This window comes from Monodelphis domestica, chromosome 3, assembly GCF_027887165.1.
Source record: "Monodelphis domestica isolate mMonDom1 chromosome 3, mMonDom1.pri, whole genome shotgun sequence".
NCBI lineage: Eukaryota > Metazoa > Chordata > Mammalia > Didelphimorphia > Didelphidae > Monodelphis > Monodelphis domestica.
In genome coordinates, this window is record NC_077229.1 from 388,232,453 (window position 1) to 388,253,271 (window position 20,819).

The following is a 20,819-nucleotide window of genomic DNA, read 5'->3' on the forward strand; positions in this document are numbered from 1 at the left end:
AAGACTGGAAACATAGATGTGGGCCAGGTTTTAAAGGGCTGTGAATAGCAATAAGAACATTTTATATTTGATCTTGGAGGGATTTGAATGGGGTGAGAAGATGCAGGGATATTGACCAGAAGACTATTGCAATAGCCCATATGTGAAGTGATGAGGGCCTGAATGGCAGCATCAGAAGAGAGAGGGGTTGTCAATGGGGAATCTAGAAGCCCCCAAACTTATAGCCTAGAAAGATTTAATGAGCCCCAGTGTACTTAGCTTAAAGGTCAAAGCCCCAAGGTTGACATCTGTGAGAGATTTACAAAGGCAGAATGATAGGACCTGGTAATAGGTTAGAAATGAGGAATGAGAAAAAGTGACAAAATAAGTATGACACTTAGGTTTTGAGACTGGTTGATTAGGAAGATGGGCAGACTTTGAATATTAATTAGAAAAAATTAAGAGGGAAGACTTTTCTGGGAAAAGATAATGGATTCAATTGAATATTTTTTTAATTTGGAAAATTTTATTTAATTAATTAATTTAGAAAATTTTTCATGGTTACAAGATTCATTTTCTTTTCCTCCCCTCCCTTCACACCCCTTAGCTGACCTGCAATTCCACTGGGTTTTACATGTGTCAATGATCAAGATCTATTTCCATATTATTGATGTTTGCACTAGGATGATCATTTAGAGTAAGAGAATGACAATTCCAAAGAGCCATTAAAACCTGGGAGTTTAAATACCTTTCCAGATGAAACCTTGGGACTTGGGATGAGAGGGACAGTTGATTGACTTTACAATGGTAAGAAAAGAAAATGAGGAAAATGGGACAAAAGAGATACTTAACATCTGATGGTATTATTTATTTCTACCCAAACTACTAGGATGTCTATTGTTAGCCTCAGACCAGTAGAGTAGGACCTTCCCTCAGGGAGAAACTCTCCTGTGACAAGGTCAAAACCTGGGGTTTCTACCTCCCAACTAAATAAACTGGGGATCTCTAGATGCCACGTTGACATTATATAGTTATATATTAGAATCCATCTTTAGTCAGGACAGTGAGGAAAGACAATGATCACAGTCATCACACAGAGCCCACCACTCTGGGATGACCAATGTCATCAATACTCCAATAATGGGAATTCTTACTGAACTGTAGAACTTGGAGTCCTCTATATACTTTAGGGAGTATATGAAAGGAAGGACAACTGACAGGATAACTAACAGCTTGGGAAAGAAGATGTAGTCAGAGGCTACAGTGCCTTGGAGCAGCTTGATATAATATGAGAAACTAAGAAGAAGAAAACTAAGAAGAAGAAAAAGGTACTAAAGATTTAATTCTTTCTGCTAATCCTGTCTAGAGTGATCTAGAGGTCCTTCAGAATTTATTTGTCAGTCTGGGACAAGGCTCAGTCATTATCTGTGACTAGGGTCAATTTGGGATTTCTTAAAACAAAGTTGTCTACCCACATAAGTAGATATATAAGTCATCAGAATACAGAAGATAACTGAACCTATTGAAGCTGATGAGATTACCAGGTGAAATCATAAAGAAGTTGAGAAGAGGCACAGGACCGAGTATTTTGGGATATCTATAGTGAATAGGCATAACCTGAATTGAAGATCCAGAAAAGGGGACTAAGAAGGAATAGTCAGATAAGTAGGGAGGAGAACCAAGATTATGTATACATATTTGTGTGCAACGTTTTTTTTTCAAATGTATGTAGATGCTGTTGTAATTGGTGCAGCATATATTCATTTTAAAGTATTATTAACTTCAAAGTAGTTTTTGTCATAGATTTTCTCAATGGATACTAAATTTATTTTTATATTAATTAATTTAGACTCTTTCCATGGCTACATAATTCATGTTTTGTTTTTTTCCTCCCCTCTTCCCTTCCCACTCCTTAAGCTGACAAGTAATTCCACTGGGTTATAAATGTATTATTGTTCAAAACCCATTTCCATATTAGTTTGTTTTTTATAGAATTGTATCATCTTCTAATAAAAAATCAGTGAATATTTTTTGACACAAAAAGGGATCCTCATACTTGAGAAAGACTGGAAATCAATAAACTCGATAATTCTCTAATTCTGGCCCTGCTAGATAAAGGACATCCCTCCCTCCCTTTCAAGGGCTGGGGTGGGCTATTTCCACTTTCAATTTCGGTGTCCAATTTCTTTAGAGTTAGGGTTCTCACTGCAAAGTACATCAACTCTGTCACCCTACATCTTTGATGGAGTGAATACTTAGGTGTGGGCAGTGGAAAGAGATCACTAGAATGTCTCTTCTTCAAGAGTTTGCACTTTGTTTTCCAGCTGGAACAGAGATTTTGCCTTCCAGCTTACAAATGGACAGGTCCACAGTTGCCACTTCTTCAGAGAAGGCTCCATGGAATCCAGTGCCACACAGAAGAAAAGTTGCAGGGTTTAGAAGGCTGGAGTAGTGGATGCCACAGAGAAGTGAGGTTTTCAGTCTTTGTAAATGAATGACAGACTCTCCTCCAGTAGAGTAAGGAGAAATGAAAATGACCCATTTGTGCCAAACACTTGGGAAGTTTCTAGAAGAAGCAATGGCTTTGCATTTCTACCCACAAGGTTGAATCAAAATTCAGAGGGTTTTCCCCTATTTCATTAAACATTTTTTTCCCCATATGGTGAAGGCTCTTGGTACTTGGGACATGGCTTGATTTTTATATCCCTTTTTGCATTGATTATATGCCATAAACTTGTTCTAAGTTTCACCCTTTGTTAACAGTGCTGGAAGGGAAGGAAACTGAAGACAATTAGATGAGGCAAAATTATTTAAATTTTAACATTCCCAGAGGGGAAGCCTTGGGTAGAGGCTGAAAAGAAAGATTTGTAAATGTTGTTCCCTTAAGATTGAACCTAGACCATATAAGCTCAGAGCATAGGTACTGACTGGGCTATCATTGTAGGATTTCAGTGTATACCTTTATTTTACTTCCCTTCAAAGAGATTTTATTTTAGGATTATGGTCTAGATTTAGAGCAACTTAAATTCGAACCATATAGCAGTACTACTGAGAGTATTGCAACTTCTCAAAGTCTCAGAATGGGAATCTACTATGGAAAACTATTGTATAAGATATTTCTCTAATTAATTCCACTTAAACAAATATTATATTAATTGACTTAATTAATATATTATAAAATAATATATTAATGTGCAAAACATTGCTGGAGCTATAAGAACAAAAGGTCTCTATCTTCTACTAGAGAATATGAGACAGATATGAATAAGTATAAAGCAATTTCAAGAGGGAGAAAGTACTAATAATTGGGGGGCATCAGGGAAAATTTTGTTTGGTAGGGATACCAGGGCTAGGCATTGAAGGATACCGCAGAGCTACTGTATAGAAATGATGTAGGAGACTATGCAAAATCACAGAGTTGGAAGATATACAGGGAACAATCAATTCACCCTAATATTCTTCCCCTTCCCCCCCTTAAGCCCTTACCTTCCATCTTGGAATCAATACTGTATATTGTTTCTAAAGTAGAGGAGTGATAAAGACTAGGCAATGGGGGTTAAGTGACTTGCCCAGGGTCACAAATCTAGGGATTATCTGAGGCCAGATTTGTACCTGGGACCTCCCATCTGTAGGTCTGGCTGTCTATCCACTGAGCCACTTAGCTTTCCTCTGTAAAAATTAAATTAGTCTCTAGTAGTAGAAATATTATATTTTATGAGGTTTATTAAGGATTATTAGAAATCAAGGAATAAAGAAAATACAAACAAGAAAACCACATGCCTAGGGCTGATTAGCCCATTCAAATCCCCTTGGTTATCTTACTTACTACATCATTGAAATGACAGAGAGGAGTGTGGGAGGTGTTACTGCCAGCTAAATACTAATTGTGATCTCGCCCAAGTAGAGACTCAAGTGAGATTATAGGGAATTCTGGGAAACACCAAGGACTTCTGGGGATTGAAGTCTAGAGTTCAAATGTGCATTTTACACCTCCTAATGTTCTTTGTTACAAGTTTGAAGTGGAGAAATATGAAATAAAAATGGAAAGGTGAAACAAAGGCATGTGGAGACCATAGCCTTGCCATCTTCTTTGCCACCCTACATACCCCACTAGCTTTCTGCTTCTTACTTCTAGAAAGGGAGTACTGATTAATATCCCTATGGCTTCATTCACCATTCCTGTAACTTCCCAAACCAAGATGCCCCTTCCCTGGACACTAACCTATATAAGTTAACTTCTCATACTAACCCTTGAGCCTAAGGACTGTCTTGCTTTTATATTTGTACTCCAGCACTTAGTGCAGTAAACTCTTAAATGCATTTTATTTATTCATTTTCATTCCCTCTGCCCAAGCTAGGACAAGACATTTGTTGTTCTTGTTGTTGTTCAGTTGTTTCAGTCATGTCCCCATTTGGAGTTTTCTTGGCAAAGATCCTGGAGTGGTTTGCCATTTCCTTCTCCAGCTCATTTTACAGATGAGAAAACTGAAGCAAATAGGATTAAGTGACTTGCCTACAGTCATAAAGCCATTACAGATCGGATTTGAACTTGAATCTTCTTGACTTTGGGTCCAGTACTATATCCACTATGCCCCCTCATTTTACAGGTAAGGAAACTGGAGGCTATAGAATTTAGGTGACTTGCTTAAGCCAATATAGGAAATAAATGGTAAAGGCTGAATGTGAACTTAAGTCTTCTGGCTTTTAAATGAGCCTTCTTTCTACTGTATTGTGGAAAAAATGTAAATAACCTAAAGTTTGGAGCTAAATTGCCATTCCTTTACATTTTTATTAGTTTTGTCTATAAACAGCCTAGAACATCTTGAAGGCTGGGAAGATGTTTTACTTTGGTATGGCAGCTGAATTTTTTTTTAAAGAGGAGTTTTAAATATGTCTGTGACATCATGTCCTTTAACAATGTATGGTATAATTATATGATATCGCTGTGCACTGTAAAATGCAAGACTAGAAAAAACATATAATTGGTAAATTGGTGTCTACTACCTGTGTATAATTATCTGCCTCTCCTTTGATTCATACTATATATATATATACTGGGTGAAAGATGTCTAGATTGTTGCTATCATTGCTCAAATGAAATAATAATGATTAATATGCCAAGACTACAATGTCACTGTAAAGAAACAGCGAATTTTATTGCTTGGATGTTTTTATTTCTAGTTTGATGTGATATGAATAAATTTAACCAATGCTATTTGCAAATTTTGCTATTGATTTGCCTTCTTTCAAGTGATTTGTTTTTCGTTTGTTAGTATTTTTTGACTAGATCATTTTGTTCCAGAAACATCATTATTTCAAGACTTTGGCAAGAATGGCTGAATAACTCAAAACCATGCTCAATTTCTAAGATTTCCTCTAGAGCTAACTTAAAAATACTGTCTTTTTGAATTCTTTCATTTAAGACCCAGAATTTCTAGGTCTTATCATTTTTCTGTTTAGGGTTAGATTAAGAGGCTAATAGACTAAGCAAAGTTTTTTGATAAAAATTTTTGAGATAAGGTAGATTTAGTGTGAAATCTTTGCATTTTGTGCACAATGGAAGTATAGACTGGTACTTGTTACAAAGAATGTTAGATCTGAAATGCTTCATTTTCTAAAGTCACATACACCTGTGGTATTATTTATGTTCCCAAGCTCACAAATTGGAATGGTATACATAAAGAAGAAAAGAACCCATACGGTTGGATACTTTTATTTTTACAATAAAGGAAACTACGGTCTAGAGAGATTCAATGACTTGCTAAAGGTCACTGGGGTAGAAAATGGGAAAGCTAATGAACTCTGAACCTCTGATAATCCATCTAGTGCTCTTTTTCCTCCGCTATACTGTCTCTTTAGCATAGCTCAACTCTACTGTCATCCCTGTCAATAGCGGCAGAGTGATACAGTTGAAAGAATGTTGAATTTGGAGTTGAAGGATCTGAGTTCAAATCCCAACCCTGCTACTTTCTACCTGGGTGACTTTAATTTTTAATTTTTGAAGGATCTGAGTTCAAATCCCAACCCTGCTACTTTCTACCTGGGTGATTTTAATTTTTAATTTTTGAAGGATCTGAGTTCCAATCCCAACCCTGCTACTTTCTACCTGGGTGACTTCATTTTGTTAATTTCTTGTTTTTAAAAAATCCTTACCTTTCATCTTAGAATCAATACTATGTATTGGTTCCAAAGCGGAAGAGTGGTAAGTTAGGCAATGGGGGTTAAATGACTTGCCTAGGGTCACACAGGTAGGAAATATCTGAAGCCACATTTGAACCCAGGACCTCTACCTGGGTGACTGTAGTGAAAATCATTTAACCTCTTTAAGTCCCAGTTCTTCATCTATAAAATAAGAGGGTTGACTGTATGACCAGTAAGGTCCCCTCCAACTCTAACTGGACTGTTTGCTTTTCATGAAGGAAATATTTATTCATTTTTATTCTATAGTTATGTTTTCTGACATTTTAGGATTCAGATTTTCTCTCTCCCTGTCCTCACCCCTCATCCCTAACAAATAGTCTGACATAGATTTTATCACTGTTTTCATACAATACATATTTCTTTATTGCTCATGTTGTGATAAAATACATATCACATATACAATAAAACACTCATGAAGGAAATAAAGTGGAAGATGGCATGCTTTGATCTATAATCAGATGCCAACAGTTTCTTCTTTAGCTGTGGACAGCATTTTTCATCATGAGTCCCTTGTGGCTATCTTGGAAACTTGGTTTACTGATAATGGTTTAGTCCTTCATAGTTGATCATTGTATGATATTTCTGTTTCTGTATACATTGTTCTCCTGGTTCTGCTCACTTCACTTTGCATCAGTTCATATAAGGGTTTGTTGTTTGTTTTTTTTTAATAACTCCTCCTGTTCGTCATTATTTTATGGTCAATAGTATTCCATTACAACCATATACCACAATTTGTTCATCCATTCTCCAAGTGATGGAAAACCCTTCAGTTCCCAATTCTCTGCCACTACAAAAGAGCTATTACAAATATTTTGGTATGGATAGGTCCTTTCCCCTTATCTTTGATGTCTTTGGAATATAGACTCCGTAGAGGTATTGCTGGGTCAAAGTGTAGGCATAGTTAATGCCCCTTTGAGTGTTGTTCCATATTACTCTCTAACTGGACTATTTGTGTAAGGACTTTTATTAAATATACATTTTTCTCTTTTACCCTTTCCAGTTAAGTCACACTTGTTAGGGATTTGTCTTAGGTTTTTCAATAAATGGTTAGGTTCTTCCTGGAGTTAGTAGCAACCTTCCTTTGGGTAATTGTTGCTATAGTGATCCAAGATGATTCAGCTGGATTAGATAGCTGAATGCTGTATTTGGCCTCTCTTTGACTGTTCTTGGTAGCCTCAGTCGTAAGAGAATCTCAAAGATTAGTTTGTCCTTTATCCCATACCAAGGTTTAAGATTCGCATTCAATCAATTTCAACAAATGTCTGTTGAATGTGTATTATATACGGGGACTGGGAAGGAGAAGGTGGTAACCAAGACAAAAAAACAAATTGCTGCCCTGAAATGCTTCTATTCTATTAGGAGATATGCCATGTACCAAATATCTATAAGAATAGGCAGGGCAAAGGAGAGATCCAGATATGGTGTCTGAGGAATAGGTGAGGAGGGAGGTTAGGAAGGTTTGACAGAAGAGGTGGCACCTGAGCAGAGACTTTAAAGAAGATAATGAATATGAAAGTCAGAGATGAGGAGGAGGAGGACATTCCAATAGAGAGGACAACGCGTGCTGAAACACTCTCCCTCTTCACCTAACCTCTAGGAATCCCTTGTTCATTTCAAAGCTCAGCTCAAGTACTTCCTTCTTCAAGAGACCTTTCTTGTTTCTCCCAGTTGTCAGGGCCCTCTCCACTCAGAAATCATTTTGTATGTTGTACTCAGTTGATAGACAGCTATGGATTAGAAGACCAGTTACTGCATTACAACAGAATTGAAAAAGAATTTATAGATTTTTAATTCAGATTATTTTCAAAAATCTGCCTTTGAGAAGGAAGGATAGCTCAACTCAAGGACATTTCTGAATGTAAACAAAAAGATACTTCTAGAGAAAGCATAACAATTATTATAGTTTAAATTGATTGGAACAATATATTGTGATTTAAGAAAATGTAGACCACATTAGTTCTGTGATAAGAATCTGTGTTAAAGAAAAAAATGAAAGTAAATATGTTTCTAATGCAAAAACAAACATATATGTATGTATGCATGTGTGCATTATGTATATACATGTGTGCATACTTTCTTATGTGTATATTGTATTTTACTTCCCTCTTCCCTATAGAATGATAGCTTCTTGAGTGCAAGGATTATCTCACTTTTAAGTTTATATTCCCAGAACTCAGCATAGTGCCTTGTATGTAGTAAGTGCTTCATAAAGATTTGTTAATTGATTGTGTAAATTCATAGAAATAGAATTTGGAATTTCAGATTTGGAGAATAAATTGTAGTCTATTTGTGCTCTAACATGTAAAGGGGACACAGTAGAATCCCTTAAATGACTGGCTAAGGAGATTCTATTTTATTCCCGAAGCAATATGGAACCACTGACTATGTAAGAGAAGGGAAATGACACAGTCAGACCTTTTGTATGTGGAGGATGTGTTGGAGAAGCTATAATGACTATAAATCTCTTCTGTTAAAGAGGAACAATAACAACCAACACCTTTGTGTGTTTTAAGGGATGGGGGATGAATTCTGTTTGAAGATTAGCAGAAAGTCTAATTGATTGATAATCAGAAGACCTGGATCCCAGCTACTTACCAGCTGTAAGTAGCATCTGTCAGACAAGTCATTTTATCCCTCTGGCAATGTTTCCTCACCTCTAAAATGAGGGTCTTGAACTAAATGATATCCACTGAACCTTCTAGCTCTAATTCCTTATTATCCTTGGATGTTCTTAATAAGGAGACATCAGTGAAACTAGCTTTAATGCTTTCTTGATGTGTGGAAATGTAGTAAACAAAATTAAAGGGCTGTAGTTTAATAAGCCCTATTAATAAGACCTATGTGCCATAGTTCTCTTTCTCTCCTCTCCGAAAAGAAAGCACAAAATGAATATTTCCAGGATCACTATAATCAAATACTAGTTTCTAGGTCAAAACAAAAATAATACAAGCAGCTAGAAAGAAAGAACCCAAGTACCAAGGAGTTACAGTCAGCATCACACATAATTTAACAGCCACCACTATAAAGTAGAAAACTTGGAATATGATATTCCGGAAGGCTTATAGCCAAGAATAATCTACCTAGCAGAACTGAATATAATGCTACTGGGGGAAAATGGATTTTTAAAGAGATGGAGGATTTCCAAGCTTTCCTGATGAAAAGACCAGAGCTGTGGAGAAACTTCGAAGTTCAACACAAGAGTGATGAGAAATATAAAAAAAAGTAAACATGAATGAACAATAACAGACTAAACAAGAGTAAACTGCTTGTATTAAAAAATGAGGAGATGATGCATGTGTTTCCTTTGAACCCTTTTAGCATCATGGTTTATATTAGGAGTCCAATTAAACAACTTCTGAGAATAGTTCTGTTGTATCTTAAAGATCATAAGAGTGAAAAGAGAGAGCTAAGGGAATAGAATGGCTTAAGAGAGAGGAGGTAAGGAAGGAAAAGAAGGTAAGGGGAAAGTACCTCACATATCAAGGTACACAAGTAGACATCTATGCAAATAAGGAGGAAAGGGTCAAGAAGGAATAGCTAACATTTGAATCTTACTCATCTGAAATGGTCAAAAAAAAGGAATCATATACATGCCAACACAGAACTGGGTACAGAAATATGTATTTCAACAGGGAAGTAGAAGGAAAGGTGGTAATTGGAGGAGGACAAGCATTCGAGGGTTAAGGTTGGTTATGGGAGGGAGAAGTACCAAGCAAAACAAATACTAAGTTATACAAAAATATTTATAGTTCTTTTTGAAGTAGCAAAAATGGGAATCTGGGGAGAGTTGCCCATATATTGGGGCACCAGTGGATGAACAAGTGATATATAAATCTGATGGAATGCTATTATATTGAATTCTTACTAGTGTAATGGCCAACCATGACCCTAGAGGTAGTAGTAGTGGTAGTCTCTCGGAAGCTGAGAATGACGATTGTCTTTGTGCACTTTCATCTACGGTGTACCCTCATGTGGCTTTGGAGTCCAAAGGCTGAGGCACACAGTTTGTGGCACATGGGGCCTGGGACGCCAGTTGTTACGGGAGGTGCGGGTGTGGCCTGGTGTTGGCGTTCACGCGCAGCGGCAAGACGTCGACGTCGCTCATCTTCAAAGGAGGTGGCGGCATGGTGAATGTGGGTTCGCCAGCTGCTTCTGACAGAGGCAGTGAGTTCTAGTTGCTTTGGTGTAATGCCGCCCACTTCAGGTTGGACTTTAGCTGATCCTTGAATCTTTTCTTTGGTCGGCCTTGTTTCCTGAGTCCAGCTGACAGTTCACCATAGAATACCTGTCTTGGTATTCGCTGTGGGTCCATGCGGATGACGTGTCCAGACCATCGTAGCTGGGTTTGGAGGACCAGGACTTCGATGCTGGTGGAGTTGGCTCTGTCGAGGACTTCCTGATTCGGTCCTGCCATCGGATCCTCATGATTGACCGGAGGGAGCGTTGGTGGAATTGCTCCAGCTGTTTCATGTGCTTCCGGTACAGTGTCCATGTCTCACAACCGTACAGGAGCGAGCTGAGGACCGCTGCTGAGGACCGCTGCGTTGTACACTTTGAGCTTCGTCGCAGTGCTTACACCTCTGTGTCGGAGGACTTTAGAGTGCAGCCGCCCGAGTGCCTGGCTGGCCTTCTGGATCCTGGCATTAATCTCGTGGTCTAGGGACTCGTCGTTGGCGATGGTGCTGCCCAGGTACTTGAAGGTGTTGACGTTAGAAAGCTGCGTGCTGTCGATTGTAATGCACGGCTGGTTCGTTGGCCTCCCGGTGCAGGTTGGAACAGCACCTCTGTTTTGCTGAGGCTGATAGTCAGGCCAAACAGTTTTGTTGCTGTAGAGAACCTGTCCACAATGGCTTGGAGATGATTTTCTTGGTGGGCCATGAGAGCACAGTCAGCCATCTGTGAAGAGAGCTTCCAGGATGAGTCTCTCTGTTGTCTTTGTTTTTGCATTCAGGCGGCGAAGGTCGAATAGTGAGCCATCCAGTCGGTATTTGATGTAGATGCCCAGGTCTAGATCCATCACAGCATGTCGTAATACTTGGGTGAAGTATAGGTTGAATAGTACCAGAGCGAGGACACAGCCTTGTTTCACACCATTGGAGATGTTGAAGCGATTGGAAGTCTCTCCACCAGATAGGACTTCCCCTGTCATGTCGTCATGAAAGAGCTGGATCAGTTTGATGAATTTTGCTGGGCAGCCGAGCTTGCTGAGGATCACCCACAATGCATTACTGTTCACTGTGTCGAACGCCTTCGTCAGGTCTATGAAGACAATGTAAAGACTCAGGTTCTATTCAAGGCATTTTTCCTGCATTTGCCTCACCGTGAAGACCATGTCGATGGTGCTGCAATCTGGTTGGAAGCCGCATTGTGATTCAGGCAGGTTCTGCTCTGATGTATAACACGGGCGAGGATCTTTCCAGCAGTGAAGAGTAGTGAGATGCCTCTGTAGTTGCCACAGGCTGCTGGTGGGTCTTTGTTCTTGTATAGAGCTACGATGGAGGCATCTCTGAATTCTGGGGGCATGTCTTCCTCTTCCCATATGCTGGTCAGCACTATGTGGAATGCCTGAAGTGCCTAGAGGACTAATGATGAAACATGCTACCCACCTCCTGATTGAGAGTTGAAGGACTCAGAATGCAGAATGAGACAAATTATTTTAGGACATGGCCAATGTTGACATTATTTGATTGAATATATTTTGATATGTTTATAATGGATTTTGGTTTGTGTGTGTGTGTGTGTGTGTGTGTGTGCGTGTGTGTGTGTGTGTGTGTGTGTGTGTGTTCTAATTGGTGAGTGGGAAGGAGGAGTAGCAATCATAGAGAAAGTGAGAAGGTAAATCTTTGGTGGCTAAAAAAAATGAAAAAAAAAAAAGGAATTTGGGAACTCTTCAAAATAATAACTAAACACAGTTTTGTAAGACTTAGGAGGAAGCATTCTGCCTACCTCCTGACAGGGAGGTGATAGGCTCAGAGTGTAGAATGAGACATATTTTTTTAGACATGATCAATGAGAAATCTCTTTTTGCTTGACTATATGCTATAAGACAGGTCTTGTTTGTCCTGCTTTCTTGATTGGGTTGGGGGAAAAGGAAGAAAGAGAAGGAAGGCTGATTTTTAAAAATAATATAAAATTTAATTTAAAAAGGAGGAGGGGAAGAAAAACTGTTGCTAGGGCTTTGTACCCACCCACTCTCCCTATGAGACTTTTTTGCACTAGGCCCAGGCATATAATCTGGACCAGGTTGGGGTCTAGAGGAACCTTATCAGAGCTGGGCTTGGCTCCCTTGTCTCACAGTCCTTGGAACTTTAATCTGTCCCTACCCCTTGCACTATAGAAAAATTATTTAAAGCTTATATTTAAGCTCACAGCTAGGGTTTCCTCAAAAGGGAAAGCTAAAAAGTGGACTTTTTGTACTCAGTGACTATTGACTATTAATCAGATATGGGGCAGGTAATTATTTCCCACACACTAAAGAAATGCTAAACCTAAACCACTCATAAGAGTTCATTTGACAAAACAGGATGCAGTACCTTCACTTACAATTACTCTTTTGGCATAGTAATAGTTATGCTTCATCTAAACATAAAGCAGTTTGGTGGAATTGCTAATTAGGCATTTTAGCTCCATCACTCTACTGTCCAGACAACTCTGAGTACATGTCTGCTGGTAAAATGGCCAGATTCGAGTCTTTTTGCCTCCAGAAGCTTCTGCCATTGTAGCACAGCTCCCTTCAAGGATCAAACTCGGAACCTTCATCTTATGAGACTGATGAGCTGCCTACTGAGCTAAGAAAGACTCAGAGTTTACTTAGCGCCACCTAACTAGGATGGTCATTTGCCTTAGGTCTATTATTTGGTCTGAAACTACCAATCTGAGATTCTCTTCAGGGTAGAGTCTCAAGGGAACAGGGACCAAGTACAAACTTTGGGGTCTCCACCTACAAGATAATCCTAAAACTTGGGATTCATCAGATCCTACAGGGCTACAAGTTTGGGGTTTCTAGATTTCATGCTGACAACAGTCTTCTCCCAGAAGCCAGCTCTACTCCTTGGATCTGAGACTTCTAGACCTCATATTCACAAGGTCACTTCCATGACTAAACAAGTCCATTTCAGGTCCTGCTGTGAAATCATACAGAAAAGGAGAAAAGGGGCAGGGGCTCCAGTAAGGGAATGAGTTTCAGCCTGTTGAAGTAAATTCCATCAATTAGACCTAGATATAAAAATATTGTTCTACCTAATGCAAAATATTTCAAATATATTATTTTTAAAAATTTCAAAAATAATGCAAAATATGCTCACTTTATTCTCAATAACTCAGTGTTGCACTCAAGTTAATTCAAAGCTATTTATAAGGTGATAATTTGGAAGTCCAAGAATCCAATATGTTTCAAATTTAAGGAAAAAACAAAACAAAACTACTGGGCAAATCACCCTGTGTGTTCCTTCTAGACTCTTCCCACATACAGATAAAATAAGTTAAAAACAATATAATTATCAACTATCACCTTGAAGGGCAAAAAGGAGTAGCCACCAACAGGCAACTTGAAGCAAAGGTTTGAGAAGTAGTTCAAAGCTCTTTCTTCTTTCATATATAGTTGTTGGATGGAGGGAGAGAGGGATTCCTTTATTCCTAGACTGTGTTCATCCTTCATGTAAACCCAGGCCTTTGTAATCTCAAATGCTATTTGCTTTTTAAATGTCATCTACCTCTCTGTGTCTCATTTTTCCACCTATAATTTAAATGCTTCAATATAATAGACTTTGCCAGTTTAGCCAAGTAGCAAGCAATGAATTACCTGAAAGAACTGCAAGTCATTTCCTATTAAGGGTATATAAACCCATGAGTGAATTGTTTGGCAAATCATTGGACCTTGACTTGAAAACTTCTCATGTTTCTAAAGAGAAAGAAAGAAGAAAATATCTTTCTTAGTACCGTTTGCTTGCTGGTACTCAAGGAGATTGGTGCCTGGGTTTCTAGAGAGATAATGCTTGGCACTTTAACAACACTGTGCTCTGACCTTTCATTGTAAGATCTCAAGGCACTCACTTACACTTCAATTAAGTTTCACCACATACCTCTGAGGTAGCTGATTATGAGCTCCAGGACATGCCCAGTGTTGCATAGCCACTCTGTGACTGAGTCAGAACTGGAAGGGATGACTCTCAGACAGAATTTCACGTGAATCCATGTGACTACATTACCTCATGATGCTGTCTCCTCATTAAAATTTTGGGATGTGTATACCAAATCCAGCACCCCCTCATTTTTTTCCCTAGTCAGTCAGGAATTCTGCTTAGATCTCTTCTTTGATCTGGATTATTCTTAATTATGAAAGGATTATTTCTCAATGAAGGGATTGGAACAGAATCACCCAAGGAACTAATATGATAGAAATGCAGAGTTTCTATCTTAAGCTAGAATGAATATTTAGAGGATATTTACTGGAATCTCTTTTGAGGCATTTAGAGATTGAAGAGTACAATATACTGTCATTATTTTAAAGGATGCTGCTGCTGATGTTGGCTCTGCTATTTATTCTCAGCATGACCTTGGACAAATCACTTCATCTATCTGGGTTTCAGTTTTCTTATCTGTAAAGTCAGAGAGTTGAACTTGATGACCTCAAAGTTCCTTTCTAGTCCTAAATCTATGGCTATCATCAACAATACTACTACTAATAAAATGGATCTTGGTTAAACTCTATGTGATAAGATTGCCTTTATGGATGAAATAGCATTTTTCAATTCAATTCAATTAAATAATGGTTAATAATTAATAAATTGTTCCCACTATGACCTACTCACTGTTTCAGTGTCTGGTGACAGAGACAAATATGAAACAGTCCCTGCCCTCAAAGAATTTGTATTGTATTAGAAGTGGAAGGGAAACAACATGTATATAAAAATTAAATGAAAAATATATTGGAGTATGGTTTAAATGAAGGACTGTTAACAAATATGGAGAACAGAATAAGGCTGATTATATCATGATCATAGATTTACAATCAGAAGAAACCTTAAAGCCCATTTAGTCCAAGAAATAAAGTGACTTGCCTAAGGGGCATACAGATATTGAACTTAGGTTCTCTGACCCCAGAATGTACTTTCCCTTATACCTCATTGTTTCTCTGAAAGAATAAGGAGTGGTGGCCAGGGGGAGCTAGGTAGTACAGTGGAGAGAGCCCCAGGCCTGGACAAGTCACTTAACCCAATTGCCTAGCCCTTGCCACTCACTCTTCTGTCTTACAATTAATACTTAGATGGTAAGAGTTTAAAAAAAAAAAGACGGTGGCCAAGCCAAGAGCTTCATTCTAGACATCCAGCAACTAGACAAAGAATCATTGGGAGTCTGAATGAAGCCACAGGGAAATCAGTTCTCACAATTGTCAACTGCATAATGGAAGCATCAGAAATATTTATTTAATGATCAATATCAGAGAAAGATGTGGAAATTGGATATGTGAGGATGGGGTATATATATATATAGAGAGAGGCAAGGCATCTAAGAAGAGTCCTTGACCCTGCATAGAGATCAAATTAAGGGTCTCTGGAGTCCTAGGACCCAGCAAATTGCAGAAGATTGAGCCACATTTGAAAGATTCACATTCCAATTACTACCTAGGTTGACTCTGCTCCAAGATTCACTCTTATACTGAGTAGATTATTAGGGTAGGCCTTTTGGTATTTCATTAACTGGTGGTGGTAGTAGTCTCTTGGTAACCAAGGATGACGATTGTCTTTGCACAAAGACACTTGTGCATGCAGATTTAAGTGGAAAAGTCGATGCACAGAGACAGTCCCATTCTCTCGGCGTTGGAAGCCTGGGTCTAGTGGCACGAAAAGTCGTCACACCTGGAGACTTCCTCAGCTGCATTGGATTGCCGTGTTGTCCTTTGTGCTCCAACACGCCCCAAGCACTCCACAGTGCTTTGCTGCATCGCCATCTCATCCGTTGAAACTTCTTGTTGGTTTCTTCCGCCTGTTCTGCTGAAGCAGTCTTCACATGCTGGGTGAGCAAAGCCCTAGTTCACCAGGGGTCGACGACGACCCGATGGCTACTATATTCGGTCCAAGGCTCAATTCACTCTCTGAAGAACAATATATCACACCTTCTATAAAGTACCACTATAGAGTTCAGTTTTGGTTCCATAGTTGGGAAGATCCAAATTCAAATTTTATCTGAGATACATCCTAGTTGTGTGACACTTAAATTGCTTTCCTCTTCAGTTTCCTTATATGTAAAATGAGGATAAAAATAGAACCTACCTTCCAGAGTTGTTGTGAGGAAAAAATGAAATATTATGTGCAAAGTGTTTCACAAACCTCAAAATATTGTACAAATGCTAGCTATAATTAGTATTAATAATAATAAATATTGATTATTTAGTTTACAAATTGTACTAATTGCTCCTCCCCTTCTTCCTGTTGATAACTTAATGACAATTTATTGGTTCATCACATCTCTCTGGGAATCAGGGGAAAGAGGAAAGAAAATCTAACCTAAATCTACTGATTTTACTATGTGGGGAGAGGGAATGGCATTATAGGATTTTATTTTTCCCTGCTTTCCTAACTACAGTTTCTCTATGAGGATCTGATTGAAATGAGCTGGAAAAGACCTTAAAAAATCATCATATTCAGCCTTCTTTTCTTCATGTACAAAGAAACAGATTCAAAAGGAAGGTGTATCTAGACAAGTGATAAACTTCAAATAAGAGAACTGAGATTTAAATTTGGGCTCATTTATTGTTAGTAACTTAGGGTGGGTCATTTCCTCTTTGGGTCTCAGGTTGTTCATATGTGAAATGAAAGGGTTTGACTAAGTGATCTCTAAGGCCCTTCCCACTTTAAATTCTATGATTCTATTGTAATGTGTTTGTCTCGACATGACTCACTAGGAGGCAAGAATAGACATCTCTAGCATATCCTTCACTCACCCTTCTCCAAGGGACACTTTAATTTCCTGTCAGGAGGGGAAGCAAGAGGTTGGGCATAGAGGCTTTTCTTCTGTTCTTCTGTTCTTCTCAGAAAGAGGGGATACTATTATACTATAATAATATTAAATATTATTAGTCGAAGGGATAGAAATTTTTAGGTTCAAGCTAAATATCTGATCACTTTTCATTAATGGGGAAGAGAGGGAACCCAAGTTTTATATGCAAGGTTTCGTGCCCTTCCCACCAAATATCCATTCCACAATGTACACATACAGAAAATAGGAAAGAAATCTATTTATTCAAGATAACAAAACATAAATCAGAGAAAGTATACGCAGATTGAGAGACCTCTCCCAAGATGTGTGTGTGTGTGTGTGTGTGTGTGTATGTGTGAGAGAGAGAGAGAGAGAGAGAGAGAGAGAGAGAGAGTCCAGTGTCTAACCTCAGAGAAAAATTCACAAAAGAAAGTCTTTAGTATTACGAGTTGAGGAAAGGAATATGGTAGAGTCAGAAAGCAACCCTGGGCCAGCTAAGTGTCACCGTGAATTCAGTGCCAATCCTAGAGTCAGAAAGACTCATTTTCCTGAGTTCAAGTCTGATCTCAGACATTTATTAGCTGTGTGACTCTAGGCAAGATACTTATTACTGTTTTTCTTAGTTTCCTCATCTGTAAAATGTTATGGAGAAGAAAACCCCAAACCATTACAGTATTTAGCCAAGAAAAGTTTAAATAGAATCATAGAGAGTTGGACATAAGAGAAGACAACTGAAAGCTCCTCTCATATCCAGTTTCTTGCTATAGTTCCTCTATCCTTTCAGTTACTTTAAGAGAGGTTGACATTGCCCATCTTTTGTTTTAAAGCTAAAAGAACCCTGGATTGACAACTACCAATGAGAAGAGAATCCCATAGCAAGGGGCTCTGGGACTTGGATTTACATTCCATTTGTCCAAAGTCACAGATTGAATTGATGACAGAGGTATTGGGGTACAACCTTGTGTCCTTTACATACATTATGCTATATTACCTCTAATTTATTTTATAATTTGAGGTTAATTGTTTTCAGAATGAAATCTCCAAAACAGTATTGCATGTAGTAAAAAAGAAAGAACCTGGTTTCTGTAGGCCTGTCATTCATTCAATCATCAAATATTTATTAAGATGCCTACTCTATGAGGACAAATGTGCTAAACACTTGGAGGGAGAAAAAGTCAGGTTTTTTGCATAGTTTCTTGCCATGGACAAAACCCAAACAATAATGCTAGAACAGCTTTCGTTGTTGTTGTTATTGTTGCTTTTTAAATTTAATCCACTTGAGTGTATATTTTTTGGTAAAGAATACATACACCATCTGTATGTGATTTTTACTATATTGGGCAAAGATACAACATGGGAAAAGTATAGCTAAGTCCTTTGTAACCTGGATGACAAGGCAATTAAACACTGAGTTCACTTTGTTCAGGTCTGGTCCAGATTTAAACATTTGGTTCAGAAATTAAAATAAAACAAAAATCTCCTAGTCCTAGCAAAATTTTAGTTATTCGGTGCTGCCACTTTTATGTTTCATCAAGAAGCTTGCTGAAATGGAAGCATGAAAGAATGAATCAATGAATGAATAAACAACCTGTAACAGTTGTAACAGTTCCTTTGGTCTTTAATAACAGTTCAATAGATTTTTTTTTCCCTTTGGATGGAGGACTTGATTTCCCCTAGGTGTTTCACATCTAAAAATAAGAAACTAACAGAGTGCTCTAATTGCTGAATTGGCAATAGGCAATGTGCAATTTAAGATATTTACTTTTGAGATTTTGGCATAATTGCCCCTGTCATGGATGCCCCTATTTATCTGTCAACCTATAAAGGATGTGTTAAAGAGGAGAAGAAAAAGCCAGCTTCTGTTTCAACTTACCAACCAACAGTTTCTTATCCATAAGACTAAAGTGAATTGGCTGGCATTCCATATCAGGCTAAAACACCCTGATTTTGTCTGGATAAGAAACCAAATGAATCAAAAGCATTACATAGAAAATTCTCTGCATTCAGCTTGGTGATATAAATCTCCACATCATTAACAGGAATGCAGTGGGTTCATCTAAATTGTAAATCGAGAGAGGCAATCTATAAGCTAACTAGAGCACAATTCATTTACAAATTCACCTTGAACTATATATGGATCTTGGGTGCTCAGATCCTATTGTGAATCATCACCCAAGTCTAGTCAAAAGGATTCCAAGGTCATCCTCTGTGGTGCTGCATTCACCTCATGGTGAATGAGGAGGTATAGTTTTTGTCCATTACCCCCAGGTCACCCCAGTGGGGATTGTGCTGAATGATTGGAACAAGGAGAACAAACATCCCAGGATTGGAACAATATTCTCTCAGGCTGGAGTGGAATGGGACCTATACTTCATCTGTATCTTGTAGGTTCCCTCATTCTTGGTTTGTCCTGGTTGTTGGTTGAACTAACACTGAAGTAAGATAATGATTTCAGCAAAGCATTATGGAAAAGTTCCAGGGATGCCAGGTGTTCGGCAGAATTCCTAGGGATAAGAAGTTGATAAACATCTTTCAACCAATCTGGAAAATGTAAAAACAAGTAAACAAAAAAAGACCCATAATATGTTACTGTCATGGGAGAGCTTTAAGGTAAAATCCTGGTTCTGGACAGGTACCCTTTGCGAGAATGCAAGACTCCAAAACTTAGATTAAAAATATAAAGAGAAATTTATTAATTTAGAAGTCATGTTAAAATGGCCATTGACAGTGTGCAGGTGGAATGCTGTGTCCTAGAGGAGATGTGTTCTGGGCTTTATATACCCTTTTGATAACAGGGTCTACGTGACTAGAGAAAGGATGATGAGAGCATGTTATTGGGTCTCTAGAACCCAAGATGGGTCATGTGGTTATGTCCTATGCCTCAAAGTCAAAAGGGGGTGAACTGTCCAGTTTGGAGAATAATCAGGAGCAAACTGGGATGTGCCTATCTGTGCTCATCTAGAATGAAGGGAGAGTCCAGAGGAGCTCAAAGTCCCCTTCCTAGCACATCAGGAATGCAAGGAAAAACGAATCTTTTATATACTCTACACAATCTGGAGCATTAGGGTGTCTGGGGAAGCCTATACCCCCATATCATTACTTTAAAAGCTGATGGGAAAGTAGTCATTTAGTCTTTCAAGTTATTTTGGCCCTTAAGTCTTTATTCACACTCTTCTCCATGCCATTTCTTTTCACCTATTGAATCTTACCTGTACTTATCACATAGTAGATACTTAATAAATGGATGTTTGATCAAACCAAATTCTTTATTTTTTTATTTTAATTTTTTTGCTATTTAATGCAGTTTTTAAAATTATTTTTTTATTTTATTTAGTCAATTTAGAATATTTTTCCATGGTTACAAGAATCTTGTTCTTTCCCTAACCCTCCACCCCCCAACCCCTCCCATACCTGAAGCATGATTCCACTGGGTTTTACATGTGTCCTTGATCAAAACCTATTACCACATTATTGATGTTTGCACTAGGGTGATCATTTAGATTCTATATTCCCAATCATATCCCCATCAACATATAATATTTTTTATAACTATGATATAATGATTGATGAAAGGAAATTGAATTGTTTAGGTTTCAGAAGAAAAGATTCAGGTGAAATATCATAGCTACCTTCAAGTGGTGACTGTCATGTGGAAAACTTGT